This window comes from Onychostoma macrolepis, chromosome 19 (genome assembly GCF_012432095.1).
Source record: "Onychostoma macrolepis isolate SWU-2019 chromosome 19, ASM1243209v1, whole genome shotgun sequence".
Classification (NCBI taxonomy): domain Eukaryota; kingdom Metazoa; phylum Chordata; class Actinopteri; order Cypriniformes; family Cyprinidae; genus Onychostoma; species Onychostoma macrolepis.
The window spans coordinates 11904206-11917720 of NC_081173.1; positions in this window are offsets into that span (position 1 = coordinate 11904206).

Genomic DNA, 13515 nt, shown 5'->3' on the forward strand with positions numbered 1-13515 from the left:
ATACAAGAAGTTCATGATTACAATAATTTTATAGTAAATATTATTATAGAATTGCAATTAAAGTGCAATTTTAATAAAAAGTAAGTCAAATTCACAGGAATTCATACTGCAGTTTTTTTTTGTTTTGTTTTTTTTTAACAGAAAAGTTTCTTAAGACAGACTTTGAATGTTGGCTTTTTTTTTAAAAGGTTTAAAAAGCCTTTCAATTTGAAGCTCTGTATGCAGTAGATGATTTGGTCAGACAGACTGAACTTCTTAAATAATATTTAATAAATTGACTTTTTTGGACCAGGTTAGAAGAACACAATTTCCAAGAATGCATTACCTGTCTTTAATTTCTTTAAAGTCCAATTCAGTAAATTCCTTTTCCTGTCAGTCCAATTCAACTTTATTTCACACTCATTAATTTAAATAGAGCTAATTCAACATTGTTCACTCTTAGTCTATTAAAAGGGTTTGAATTTTTAGATTTCCAAAGTATGGGGAAGAAAATAGTTTATCATATTTGGGTAACACTTTATTTTGATGGTCCCTTTTGAACATTCTGTTGACACTAAGTAATGTTACAACTACATGTCAACAAACTCTCATAAGAGTATTAGTAGACTGTCTGCTTCATATCTACTAACTCCTTATTGTGTTGGTCTCCCAACAGATATTCTACTGACTATAAGTAACTTTGGTTATACCTGAATGTTCTTTTTGTAAGGCTTCTGACATTTTGTTTCACTTATTTTGTGAGCGTTCAAGGCTTACTCCACCTTTTGTAAAACTAATTATGAAATTGGGATTTTCTTTTACAAAAACAGTGTGTGCTTGCTAATTTTTTATTGGGACAAGCCAATTAGCAATCCTGAAAACACATCAATGCAAAAATGCTGGTCAAGATGTTGACTTGTTGTCTCTTTTTAAATCAATGGTAGAATTTATGGTTGCTGTTGAATTTGCATATTATAAACAAACTGATAATATACCTTTTTTTCAAAATGAGGTGGGGTGTGAGAGATGCTTTAGTGACATTGAATGAGTTTGGAAACATGGTTTTTAATTGGTAAAATTGTTGATTATGTTTTTGTTGGTTTTATTTTGTGTATTAGCTCTGTAATGTATTGAGAAATTGTGTAAATTAAAGAGGTTTAAAAAAAAACAAACAAACAAAAAAAAACGCTTAGTCTATGAGATTCTATCAGCCATTTTGTCATATGCTTGGTACAAACATAAATACAGATGGCAGAAAAACAATAGCAGGATCACAAACATAGCAAATTAGATGCAGAGATTTCTTAGGTCAAGAGTTTATTGAAAAAGTATGAGCAATAGTGACAGTGCCTTAGCTTAGCATGTCAAATGCACTTTGATTTTCAATCCTAAATTTAGAGTTTCATGACATGGCATTCTGCAGATATGAAAGCAGTTCCAGCAATTAACAAAATCCAGACTGCTCAGAGAGAGAGTCGTCAGTAACAGGATGGAAAAGTAGAGTCAGCAGACCCTGGGTGCTCAGTCCCTCGCCCTTGAGCCAACAGAAAGCACCAGAACGGCTCCAAGATTAACAGTGTGACTCATCGTGTTCTCCCCTGGTACTTGCCCTAGGTGAAGTGTAAATTAAATCCTTCAAAAATATCTAGAGAGGCTTGTTCACTTCTCTCTCAGTGGTGACTGCACTGGCCAAGAGCATACGACTCACTTTGAAAGGTGAGGGGTTTAGGCAGTCACTTCAGTGTCACAAAGGAAGACTAAACCTAATAGCCCTCTCCGATATAAAGCTCAGTAACGCTGAAAGATAGAGTTTAAGAGATACTTACAATCAATCAGCTATAGTCTTCTGATCAAGCTGTATAGTAGCCTCACAAGACCTACATATACCACAAGAATATTGTGGTATATGTAGGTCCGTGGTTTTCCGAGAGCTTCCATTTCTGGTGTGAACTCGGATGAGAAAGTATATTGCTGCAAGAGCACTTAGAAGGGAATTCACTATGAAAGATTAGGTGCTTATTTTCACATAATATTTACATTATTTTAGCATCCAATTCACTAAAGTAATTATGAAAATCAGGTTCAAATGCAGAATCCAAAACAAAAGCTCCAAAAATGTACAAATTTAATCCTGGGCTATCAACAGGTGACGTTTCGAGAACGCAGAGTCTTCATCAGAACAGATGATCAGATTGTCTGATGAAGAGCCTGCATGCTCAAAAGGTCACCCGTGTGATAGTCCGATATTACATTTTTGCATTTTTGGAGCTTTAGTATGCCACCTTTTGTTTTGGTTTCTTATTATCCCCATTGTCGAGCACCCAACTTGAGCATTTTGCCAGTGATGTGCATGCTTTTTTTTGTTGTTGTTGTTGTTTTTGGGCCCAATGCCCAACCAAATTAAAAAATCTTGGGAAAGCTGTGCACTAGTCAGATACAGTCTCCTTAAAGTGCACACCAGTGTTTCCTGCATGCAACAACCATACACAGCACAAACTATAATGTCCGGTTCTAATGACTCAAAATAAAAAGTTTCACAAAATGGCCTTGAACAAAACAACCCACTTTGCCTCGTAATTGTTAAGCTGAAGAACCAATCTTCCAGTAAAATGACAGACTTCTCTCTGGTGACATATGTCAGACTTCTCCAATCATTTAATCCAATTAAACAGATAGTTCACCCAAAATGAAAATCGGAGTTGTATTAAAAAAATGCCCATGCTCTTCCAAGCTTTATAATGGCAGTGAATGGTATTTTGAAGTCCAATAAAGTGCATTCATCCATCATAAAAAAAAAGTGCATCACTTGGCTCAGATGGGTTAATAAAGGCCTCCTGAATCCATATTTAAAAATGTATAAACCATAATCTCTAGCTTCCACTAACTGTTGTAAGCACATTCACAAGAGAATGGCTGACGTAGGATGTAGCATATGCATAAGCTCCAGTGAGAAGTGACAAATGTAGAAGCGCAAAGGATAGAGCAAAACAAAAAACCAATTGCAAAACGTGGATTTGTAAAAATGTTGGAGGATTTCAATATATGCCAAGAGGAGGCTGGTTTTCCTTTGCTAAACAAAGGAAACTTTGCTTCCTTTGCTCCTGTAAATAAAACTTGGTTTTCACAAAACTAGCATATTCTCACTGGAGCTTACGCTACTGACGTCGTCATCCGCTGGAACGCCACTCTGTGAACGTGCGTACGACAGTTAGCGGAAGCTAGAGATCTTGGTTTATAAAGTTTTAAATTCTAAATACATTTGTCTTAAGAGATTTATGTCACTTTTTGTTGTCTAGAGCCCTTAGATGCCTAATAAATAAGATGCACATTTTGTGATAAAATATCATCCAGAAAACTAAATGTTTTTGATTTTCTTTAAACATATGGCATCGCTTATACGTTTATTGTCGGATCACATGAGGGTCATTCTGAAGTGTGAAATGAAGTGGGAGTCCCAAACTTAGCCCTGACCCCAGACATCGATAGGAACACTTTCCCAGTGCCTGTGCGTCAGGACGCCGCCCTATGGAGCATTCCTGCCCTATCGCTGTCCTCTGTGAGAGCAGGCACTGCCGACAGGGCTGGACTGTGTCACTGCATTGTGACAAAGAGAGACTGGAGCTCCCAGTCCTAATTTGTTGCTGACCAGCGGTCTGCTTTCTGTTACACAACCCTTGTGATAAGATGCAGATTCATTCTGTCTTTCTTCTTTTTCCACTCAAGCCAATGAACTCTTTTGTGTCTCTTTCTGAAACTATGACCCCAGCCAGGCCCTCCCTGTGAAAATGCTGAAGATAAATGACTTGTCTGCAAGGTGATGCCTGCTGCTCACTGACAGTTTCAACCCAAATAAAGTATGACATGCATTGTGTTGGCTTCGGGCCCGTTAGAGTTTGTTGTCTCAAAGGCTTTTCGCCCAGTCAGACATCCTAAAAGAGGACAGAGATAAAGTCAGGACAGGGTCTCCACTGGGCCCTTGTGCGATAAGAACGTCCTGGCTGCTCAGGGAATACCTTCATGTTTCACATTCTTTATATGCATCTGGAAAAGGAAGGGAATAATTTGAAAACCAAGTGCACTGGGAGCTCCCAAGAGATTGCGGTAACCATTTGAGAGATGACTAATAGACTTCTTCGGATAGAATAGTTGGCGTTGAATTAGTCAAAGTGACAGTTTGGCTGTGCCATTCTCTAAAGGGAATGGGTTCTGTTTCAACCAACCTCCATAGTTGATTAACAGTCCCCAAGAGGTTACTCATTTAAACCAATAGAGATGAAGAAGTGAAAGCTGCCTTGTAGCAGCCTGATTGGAGATGATACATGATGTCTACCAAAGTATGTGTATGTACATAAAGCATATTTCTACAGACTTGTGTTGCATGACACAAAATATTAGTTAGTACCTTGTCCAGATCCCTCCCTAGTTCTGGTTAACATCTTTTCATGCTTGTTTACTTACGGTCTGCCCACTGTCTGGTCTCTGGTGCCTCTGGGCATGCAATATACTTATATACTTCCTAGAAAGCATAATGCATGATATATATGTACCTTGTTGGTTGTTGGTCAATATTAGATTTTTGTTTATTTATTTCATGAGTTGATATTCAGTTGTGCATGTATTATTCCCCTATTTGTGCATTTAGATTACCTTTGCTGTCATAATAATAATTTAATAACACTGTTAAATGTAATATATAGCAAATCTCAAAATGAATATCAGTTTTTCATACTGTACATTTATAATGTTGGTATGCCAAAATAAATTGTAAATTTGAAATGCTTGATTGTAGTTTTTAGTGTATTATTTTGAATTAATTTAGACAAAATAGAATAGAATTTGTATATCTCCCATTTATCTACCATTTATTAGCAGTAATATAAAAATAATGGTCACCTTCAGACTTCATTATTGGGAATTATTTCAGTCAGTGATCAGTTTGGAATAATTCACTTGTAGTGTTTGAAATGTATGAAAGGTTTTTAGTGTGAATTCATTTAGACAAAATAGTATAATATTGATTATTTATCTGTTATCATATGTGATTTGTTGTTTGTGCATCTCTCCAAGATATGCTACTCTAGCTACAAGCTAAGCTACGCTATTAACTTCATGAATTATATACAGTATACTTCAGCAATTCAATGTATATTTTATGTTCTAGATTAATGTGTGCTATATTATACTAGTTGTGAAGGAATGGGGGAAAAAATGAATGATTACCTTGTTGAAATAACAATATGGTAAATTATGATTGTAAAACAATGTGACATTGTGAAATGTATATTTCATATCTCAGACCCTCTGATTTAGTTCCTTTCAGCGTATAGGGAAAACCACAGTGCAATGAAAAAGAGGCATTGCCAATCTAAATGGCAGGCTTTGCTAGATGGGAGTGTTAAGCCTTACAGATCAAACCACGCTTCGTTTTACCAAATAATTTCTCATAGAGTGCAGATCCTTCACCCCTGAACTTTTTTAATCATCAGCTGATGAAGTAGTCCAAGTCTCTGAGATGGAGGAGTCGTGTTATGCTTGGAAAGCATTCCTGACTTCAGCAGTCTTGAAGACCATATGTGAAGCGACCGTGTCCTTCCCAGCTTTTAATAAATCCAGATAGCTCTGTTATTTTAGCCTTTTTCTGAGGCTGTAGATCGAAGTAGTGGGGAACGAAAATATTATGGTCGTCCACCATAAATTCTGTGAGCTCTGGAAAGCCACAAAACCCTCTCTTTGTTTCACTGAGTCCATCTTACAGTGTAATGAGAAAATCAGGCTTAGGATTGCCATGCTGGTGGGATCCCTGGATGAGAACTGAAGGTGGAAAAGTTGATACTCTCTCCTCTTCTTCAATCCCTCTTTATTTTCATCCTTGCACCCCTTTGCTTCCATTTTTTATGAACTGATGCATATTTAACCATGTGTCTTAGTTTAGAAAGACTGGATCTCAAGCCATCCATTAGATCTAGCATCAGTCTGTAAGTTGTGCACTCTTACAAAGGTGATATCTTGTTTATATTGGTCTAGGCAAAAAGGTTGTTGAGATGAATGAGAATGTTAACGGATAGCTTTCACCGACTATGATAGACCCCCTCAGGTGACCAGTACTGTATAAATCAGCTGGTCATGTGATCTCAACATGGCCGCCATCATAAGATAACCTTCTCAATATTAAACCCAAAGTATACTTCAGTTTTGACGTGAATACTTTGCTGTGTGTACTCATACAGCTGAAAAAAGTTTTAAAAATTTACTCAATTTGCGTGAACATAGGCAATTGACACAAGTTTCATCCTTGTCCAGTTTTTGTACTATTCCTCTTCAAATGTTATAATAGCCAAAAAAAGCAGCAACTTTCAGTACTTGCTCTGTCACAGCAGCAGCATATCAGATCTATTCCGCCAAGACAAACACATCAACATTGTCATGTACATTACCGTGCTAAAACTCTCATAGACTTTTAAAGACATAACTACAGTTGTGAGTATCTCTTCTTATCCCCCTCACAAATGTTTGTTAACACGGGTGTCTGTTGTTGTTACAATTGGTACATACGTACTATGGTGATGATGAAATTTACGTCACACACACCACTTATAAAAACCAAAGTATATTGGGATTTAGGTTACCAATATAAATCAGCTGGTCATGTGATCTTAACATGGTCGCCCTCATAAAACAAAACCATTTTTATTAGGCCGATAATACAACTAGAGTCTTCATCTCGTATGATTTGATTTTAGAAAAAAAAAACCTTTGAGGGTAAATCTTTGAGTTTTGTAGTGCTCTAGCTACATTGACTGTAATTGACCCAACCAGTCTTTTAGAGAGAAGGAAGGAAAAATCTATTTGAATGTTGAAGAAAACTCTAATAGCATTAACCCTAACACCCTGGGGATCACTAGTGCTACCCAGAGACTAACCAGAACATTCGTGTCTTTGTGCGTTGAGCGAGAGAGAGCCCCTCTTCACCAAGCACGGACTTTGATTTAAAGCGCACTACGAAGCCCCACAGTAATTTGTGCAAAAAGGAAAACACAGACATTTACTGTGCCGATCCAGATATGTTTAGTGGCCGTATACCAGCCCATCTGGTTTCATTTTAATCCAGTTGGAGTCACACATGAAATTATACTTGGCTGTCTTCATTTTATTAGTCAGCTTTGATTTATGACCTTCAAAGTAAAAAATAATTGGCCGACATTGGATGTCTTTTATAAGACTTGTTCGGGGGCAAACACGAAAAGCTGGAAAATGAGTCAAAACAGAAGGAATGCATGACGTTATGGCTTGAGAGTGAGCAGAGCTCCAGCCGAGCTTCATTGTGTATTTTTACAACAGGCGCCTCTTTGGCCAGCTATGTTCTGCCATGCCAAGGACTTGTGTACACAGCATCAAACAGGTCATGTAACTTTTGGATAAAAAAACATCTTCATGCGATAGGTCAGCGAGTAGAGCAAATATTCAGCTGTGAAGCAGTCGGGGCCATGGGAGAGCGCTTGGCGTTCTGCTAAAAGAGCTTTATATGGGTGCGGAGGCATTCGAAATGCTCGCGTCTGTGAAAATGCGCTTCCAGAAAATTTCGTCAGAAATAATGTCAAGTTCACAGATGTCACATCTGCATATGTAATCAATGGGGACTTTTTTTTCCAGCCTGTCTCAGATATTTTCCAAGTAATTTCACTTAACTTCTGCATTCAGCTCTAGTAACTTGGTAGCACTATAGGCTTCAACTTTTCTCTTTATCTTCCTCCATCTATCCCTTTCTGACACTGCATACTATGCCAGCAGGCATCAGGACAGCATTATGGGAAGTGCTGGTAAACAAGCGTGCGGAGTCACTGTGTGGTGTCTTCACAGAGCACTGACTCATTGACGCCCAGGCAGACTATGTGACTAGGCCTGTAGTGGGAGGTAAATACATCTTGGAAGCAGTAGATTATCATTTGATTTTCTTTGTTTGAGATGACAAATTAAGGGAAATATTTGTTTTTCAGACAAGAATTTCAGTGCCTTTGAACCAACACTTGCATAGCCACCGTAGAATCGCATTTATTTCACTTCAAGGATATAACAAAACATTGAACATCAGTGTACGTGTGTGTTCAGTTTCCCTTTTTTAGGAAGTGAACGGTCATTGTTTTGGACCCCATTGATCACTATATGGGTAAAAACAGTTATTCTAAAAACATTCTTCAAAATATTTGTGTGCCACAGAAGAAAGAACCAAACTAGGCCGAACTGGAGCTGTTTTGGCTGCACACAAGCACTATACTGTACAAAGTGTCCATTATTATAAATGTGAATATGGTTACAGGCATTGTTAAATTTGGTAAGTTGACTTCAGTTTGGCTTTGACTTCAGTTACCTGTCCATTCAAAAATTGTATCTCCGGCATTCACATACAATTGCATTTCACCACATAGTTGCAGCTGCACAGTACTTTCAAATAGTTTGTGAAGCAGCCATTACCCTCTGCATATTCACCATGGCAAAATGAATGAATAATGAATGTGTGTGTGCAGGGCGCAGATGGGATTTTTGGGGGTGGGGTGGGGGGTGTACATTACAGTACATAAAATTTCACTTACCACATAAACAGAGTAAGGAAGGACGATGGCGAATAATTTGCAGATCTTCAGCACCACTGACAATCTAATCTTGTAAAATGTGTGGTAAGTACTGCCGCTCCATAGTATAAACAGAGTATGTGCGATCGCGAATCTCGAAAGTGAAGGTGAAACTAAAAAGCGATCGTGCATTCAAAAGCAGTTTCAATGCCTCCCTGATGCCTGCAATTTATATACAGTATAATATACATTTATATACAGGGGGGGAATCACGATTTTGAAATCTCCGCATCCACACATATGTACACAACCATGGTAACAACAGTCGTGAAAACAAGCGAAGATGACACAAGTATATTCAAACATAAGCCAACACGGATAAGTTGTGTGAAACAAAGCAAAATTTTCATTCAGAAATGCGAGATATAAACTCAATATATCAATATCAACTAAAAAAAAAAACTATTATTTTTCTGCCATTGAATAAAAAATTGTGAGAATTTTCGAGAAACAAAGTCTGATTATTTTTTATTATTGTGTGGCAGAAACGAGCTTCCATACTACATACAGCTCCCATACAATTCTGCATTGGAAATTAATGACTTCTGCTGTATATATATCTCTTGCAGCTAATGTTAACACAAACTGACGTGAGCCAATATGCTAAAATAGTTAGATCTTTGACTGTAAAAAAATAAATAAATAAGGCCATTTTTGTTTTGAGCTATTCATTATTCGGAACAAAAACTCATTTCCCTCAGACAGCGTTAATGGGAATTATACCATTCAGGACTTGGTTTGGATTTGAGTACTGTCTAATTTTGTGTCTGTAAAATTACAAAACCAAAAAAAAAAAAAAAAAAAAACACTGAATGCCTGCTGAACATTTTTCTGAATACTTGCTTCTGTTCTTGTCCTTGGCCACTACTTATGAGACTTTGTATTGTGCACAGCCAATGAATGATGGTTTAAAAGAAGGGAAAGTGGGGCCAAAGAGAAAGAAAAAACAGGCGCATCTGCGAGAGATATTTTGCACACCTTCAAAAGCGGAAAGCAGCAGATCGAGAACATTTTCTTTTCCTTTTTTCAGATTTGGAAGGCAGCCTAAAAATGTGCCTGTCGCAGATGTTTCAACAGAAGGTGTTTGCATGCTGTTCGTTAATACACTGCCATACGGGACACAGTATGACCACCACAATACCCAGTAAGTAACACTCTCTGTGTGTGGAGCGTAGAGCCAACTTTACCTTCTGTTTTTGGGGGAACTTATACCCTGTGGATTGAGACATACCTTTCTACTGCTGCATTGCCCATGACTGATAATGGCATGTGGGAAGTGGTTCGGGGAAGATGGGAGCAAAGCTCTTCTTGGAGTCTAAGAATGTGTGAAGGGCTTAAGTCAATCACTCAACCTCAAAGTAGGGGAAATGAGAACCATTTTCATTCGTGAGTTTTCGTGCCTGTAGTTTCTCAGATGGTTTGCATGTCATGAGTTCATTTTGCCATCTATATAACAAAATAACAGGGGATTTAATGGAAAAACAACTTAAATGATGTATGAGGATGAACTTTTAAATGAGACATGTCCTTGTTTCCCACACTGAGGAATCCGTCTATCCTCAACTGTTTTGATTCCAGTGCAATCCATGTAGACAAGCTTCACATTTTTCTGTAGACATGTTGTTCATATTATTGAAGAAATTGATGCATTCCTGTTGCAAAATTCATAGGGTGTATGTTGCATTTTCTTTAGTCATTTTTACAGTGCAGAATTTCAAATTAATTATTTAAGCTGCAGAAACAAAACACCAATGGAGTATTTTTTTTTCTTGAGTTTTCCCAAAATCCCATTCCACACTATGGTACAGTATTCACAAATAGAGATATATTATTTGGATTTTTTAGCTGTAAAAATGGCTCAAACCAGCCTAAGGTGGTTTAAGCTGGTTTTAACTGGTTTAAAGTGGTCTATCTGTTTACCTGAGGTGCGTTTCCCAAAAGCATCATTAGCTAACTGTGGTTGTTAGTTTCGTTGCACTCTATTGGTAACGACGGAACTTGCGACCATAGTTGCTTTTAAGAAACGTTTCATAAAAGTATGAAAGACATCGTCAAAATAATCCATCTGCCATCAGGGGTTCAACCATAATTTTACGAAGCTACGAGAATACTTTTTGTATGCAAAGAAAACAAAAATAATGACTTTATTCAACAATTCGTCTCCTCTGCGTCACCGTAGCGCCATTTTGGAGAGTATCAGCTGGACGCAAACAGCGTATGCTGTTCTGTGTCAGCCGCACCACACGGATACACTGTTTTCGTTCAAATCAAAGTGTAAATAAACGTAGAAAACGTATCCGTGTGGTTTGGCTGACACAGAACAGCATATGCTGTTTGCGTTCAGTGGATACTCTCCAAAATGGCGCTACGGTGACGCAAAGGACACACGGGGGAGACGAATTGTTGAATAAAGTCGTTATTTTTGTTTTCTTTGCGTACAAAGTATTTTTGTCTTTCATACTTTTCTGGGCCTTGACAGCGTTAATTGTTTGGCAGTCAATGGGACAGTCACAAGCCTACCAGTTTTCATCCAAAACATCTTAAATTGTGTTCCGAAGACGAACTAAGCTTTTATGGGTTTGGAACGACATGGGGGTAAGTGATTAACGACAAAATTTTCATTTTAGGGTGGAGTAACCCTTTAAGAAGTTTTGTCAGCAGTTCACAAACCCTTTGAAACCATCAAAAAATAGCATATATAAGCTTGGCCACGCTGGGGGACCAGCTAACCACATTAAGCTGGTTTAATCTGGCCAACCTTGTTTGTGTTTAGGCTTGGTGGTCTTTGAGAAGGACAAGAGGGGAGGAAACCGCTCAGGGTCTGTTCAATATCGTCATCTGTGTTTGCCATGACACTGAGTGGAAGCGGGAAAGCCGGGCCATCCCGTCGGTTCCCACTGTGCCCTGTTTAAAAGGAAGTCCCCAGCGTCATGGCTTGTGCTGGAAGACCCAGAGGGGACATTCCCAGGCTGTTTTCCAATACCGACATGGGATGAAAGTGTGTGAAGTGGGTTTTATAATGCAGTCACAAGCACTCGCGACAGGCTCAGAGGCCAACAGAGACTGTAAAAACGAACACTCCGCCTTTTAACCTAATTCTGCTCCAGTGCATTACATCTGCTGAAACCCACGCAGCATGCGGCCTGCTCTCAATTACGGCATCTCCTCTCTTTCATCTGCTGAGAGTCTCTGACTTTCCAGAACAGATGCAGATATTGAGTAATTGAGACCGTCCCTGAATTCTTGGATGAGTTTCAAGAAGGTTTAACGTGACACAGTGGTTTGAATGTGTTGAAAACGTTTGGCACAGCATACTGAGTGGCACTTGATTGCTTATCTTCTGCATCTCAACAGAATGATTCTCACTTATTTATGCTCTCCAAACACTAAGGCAAGTTAAATGTGTGAGTCAGCTCGAGCGTGTTTGTCACAGTGTTGAGGAGTAACTAACTAAATGTAGTGACACTGCTTATCTACAGAACATTTTTCAGTTGAATCACAATAGCTCAGATGTTGTTAGTGCAACCTGTAACAAGTTGACAGTTAGTAGTAGAGAAGTGTGATTAAGCTAAATCACTATTTTTCATCATCCTGCATTGTGCCCCTTTAGGACTTTAGGAAACAAATTTTGGCAATAATCAAGCATGCTGGCCTAAAATATCTACTCTCTTCTATGTAGCTTTTATGTAGAATTGGTTCATTTAAATTATTAATTTGAGTCATTGGAAAACATTAGCAAGGCATTTTATCAGAACTATTATTCTAAATCATTATAGTATTTATTTATTACAGTTCATTTTTTACAAAATAATATAACATTTGGTTAAATACTTTTGCTCATAAACCACTTTTTCAACTAGTTATTTAAATTGTGGTGATTTGTTGAGTAATTATCTGATATGTGACCATTTTCAGAATATACTGCATTGGCCAATAACTGCATCCACTTGTCAATTAATGAAAAATTCATTAATTTAAATTACCTTCCCTTAATATTTTTACAGTTATACATGCGCGCACACACACACACACTTTTGGGGTCTGCATTTATTTGATCAAAATACAGTAAAAAATAAATAAATAATAAAACAAATACAATATATATATATATATATATATATATATATATGTATATATATATATATATATATGTATATATGTATATATATATATATATATTAGTGCTGTCAAAATTAGCTCGTTAATGCATGCGATTCATTTTTTTTTTTTTTCAATTTAACACGTTAAAAATATTTAACGCCGTTAACGCAGGGGCGGAGCCTAGGGTTGGCCACCCCACTCATAACTGCTGTTTCTGTCTGTTTTTTCTTGACAAGAAGAGCATTTATTCAGTCGCAGAACGTCTTTACGAGCACATCAATCCGGAGACGTTTCAGACACGCGCTCCAGCTTCACTTCAGCGGCAGGCGCGAGTCAAACAGCGCGGAAACCTGTGCGCACTATAGTCTGTATCAATTCACATCAAAGCGCGAAATAAACTAAGTGCATGCAATGTCGTGGTCAGTTAAGGCATTAAGTTACCAAAAAGGCGATTAAAGCTGCCTTAAAACTGTGCAGGCATGTAATATGTTATATATGAATTACATTAAGAATATGTCTCTGAAATGGTTTTCAAAACTGTCCTGGAGCAGCCCAGCACCGTCTCCCTCATCTAACACACCCGATTCAACTCGTCAGCTCATTAGTAGAGACTGAAATGGGTCCGACCTGAAATGGGTCAGAAAAGGCGATGAAAGTTGAGAGAAAATACCATGCGTGTCAGATCTGCATCATGTTTAGCAGTGGCAGCTCTTAAAGAAATAGCAGCCAAAAACAACCTAGCTGCTGTGATGTCTGTACATCAAGAATAAAATAAAAAAAGAGGAAATCAATAACTTTTATATAGCTG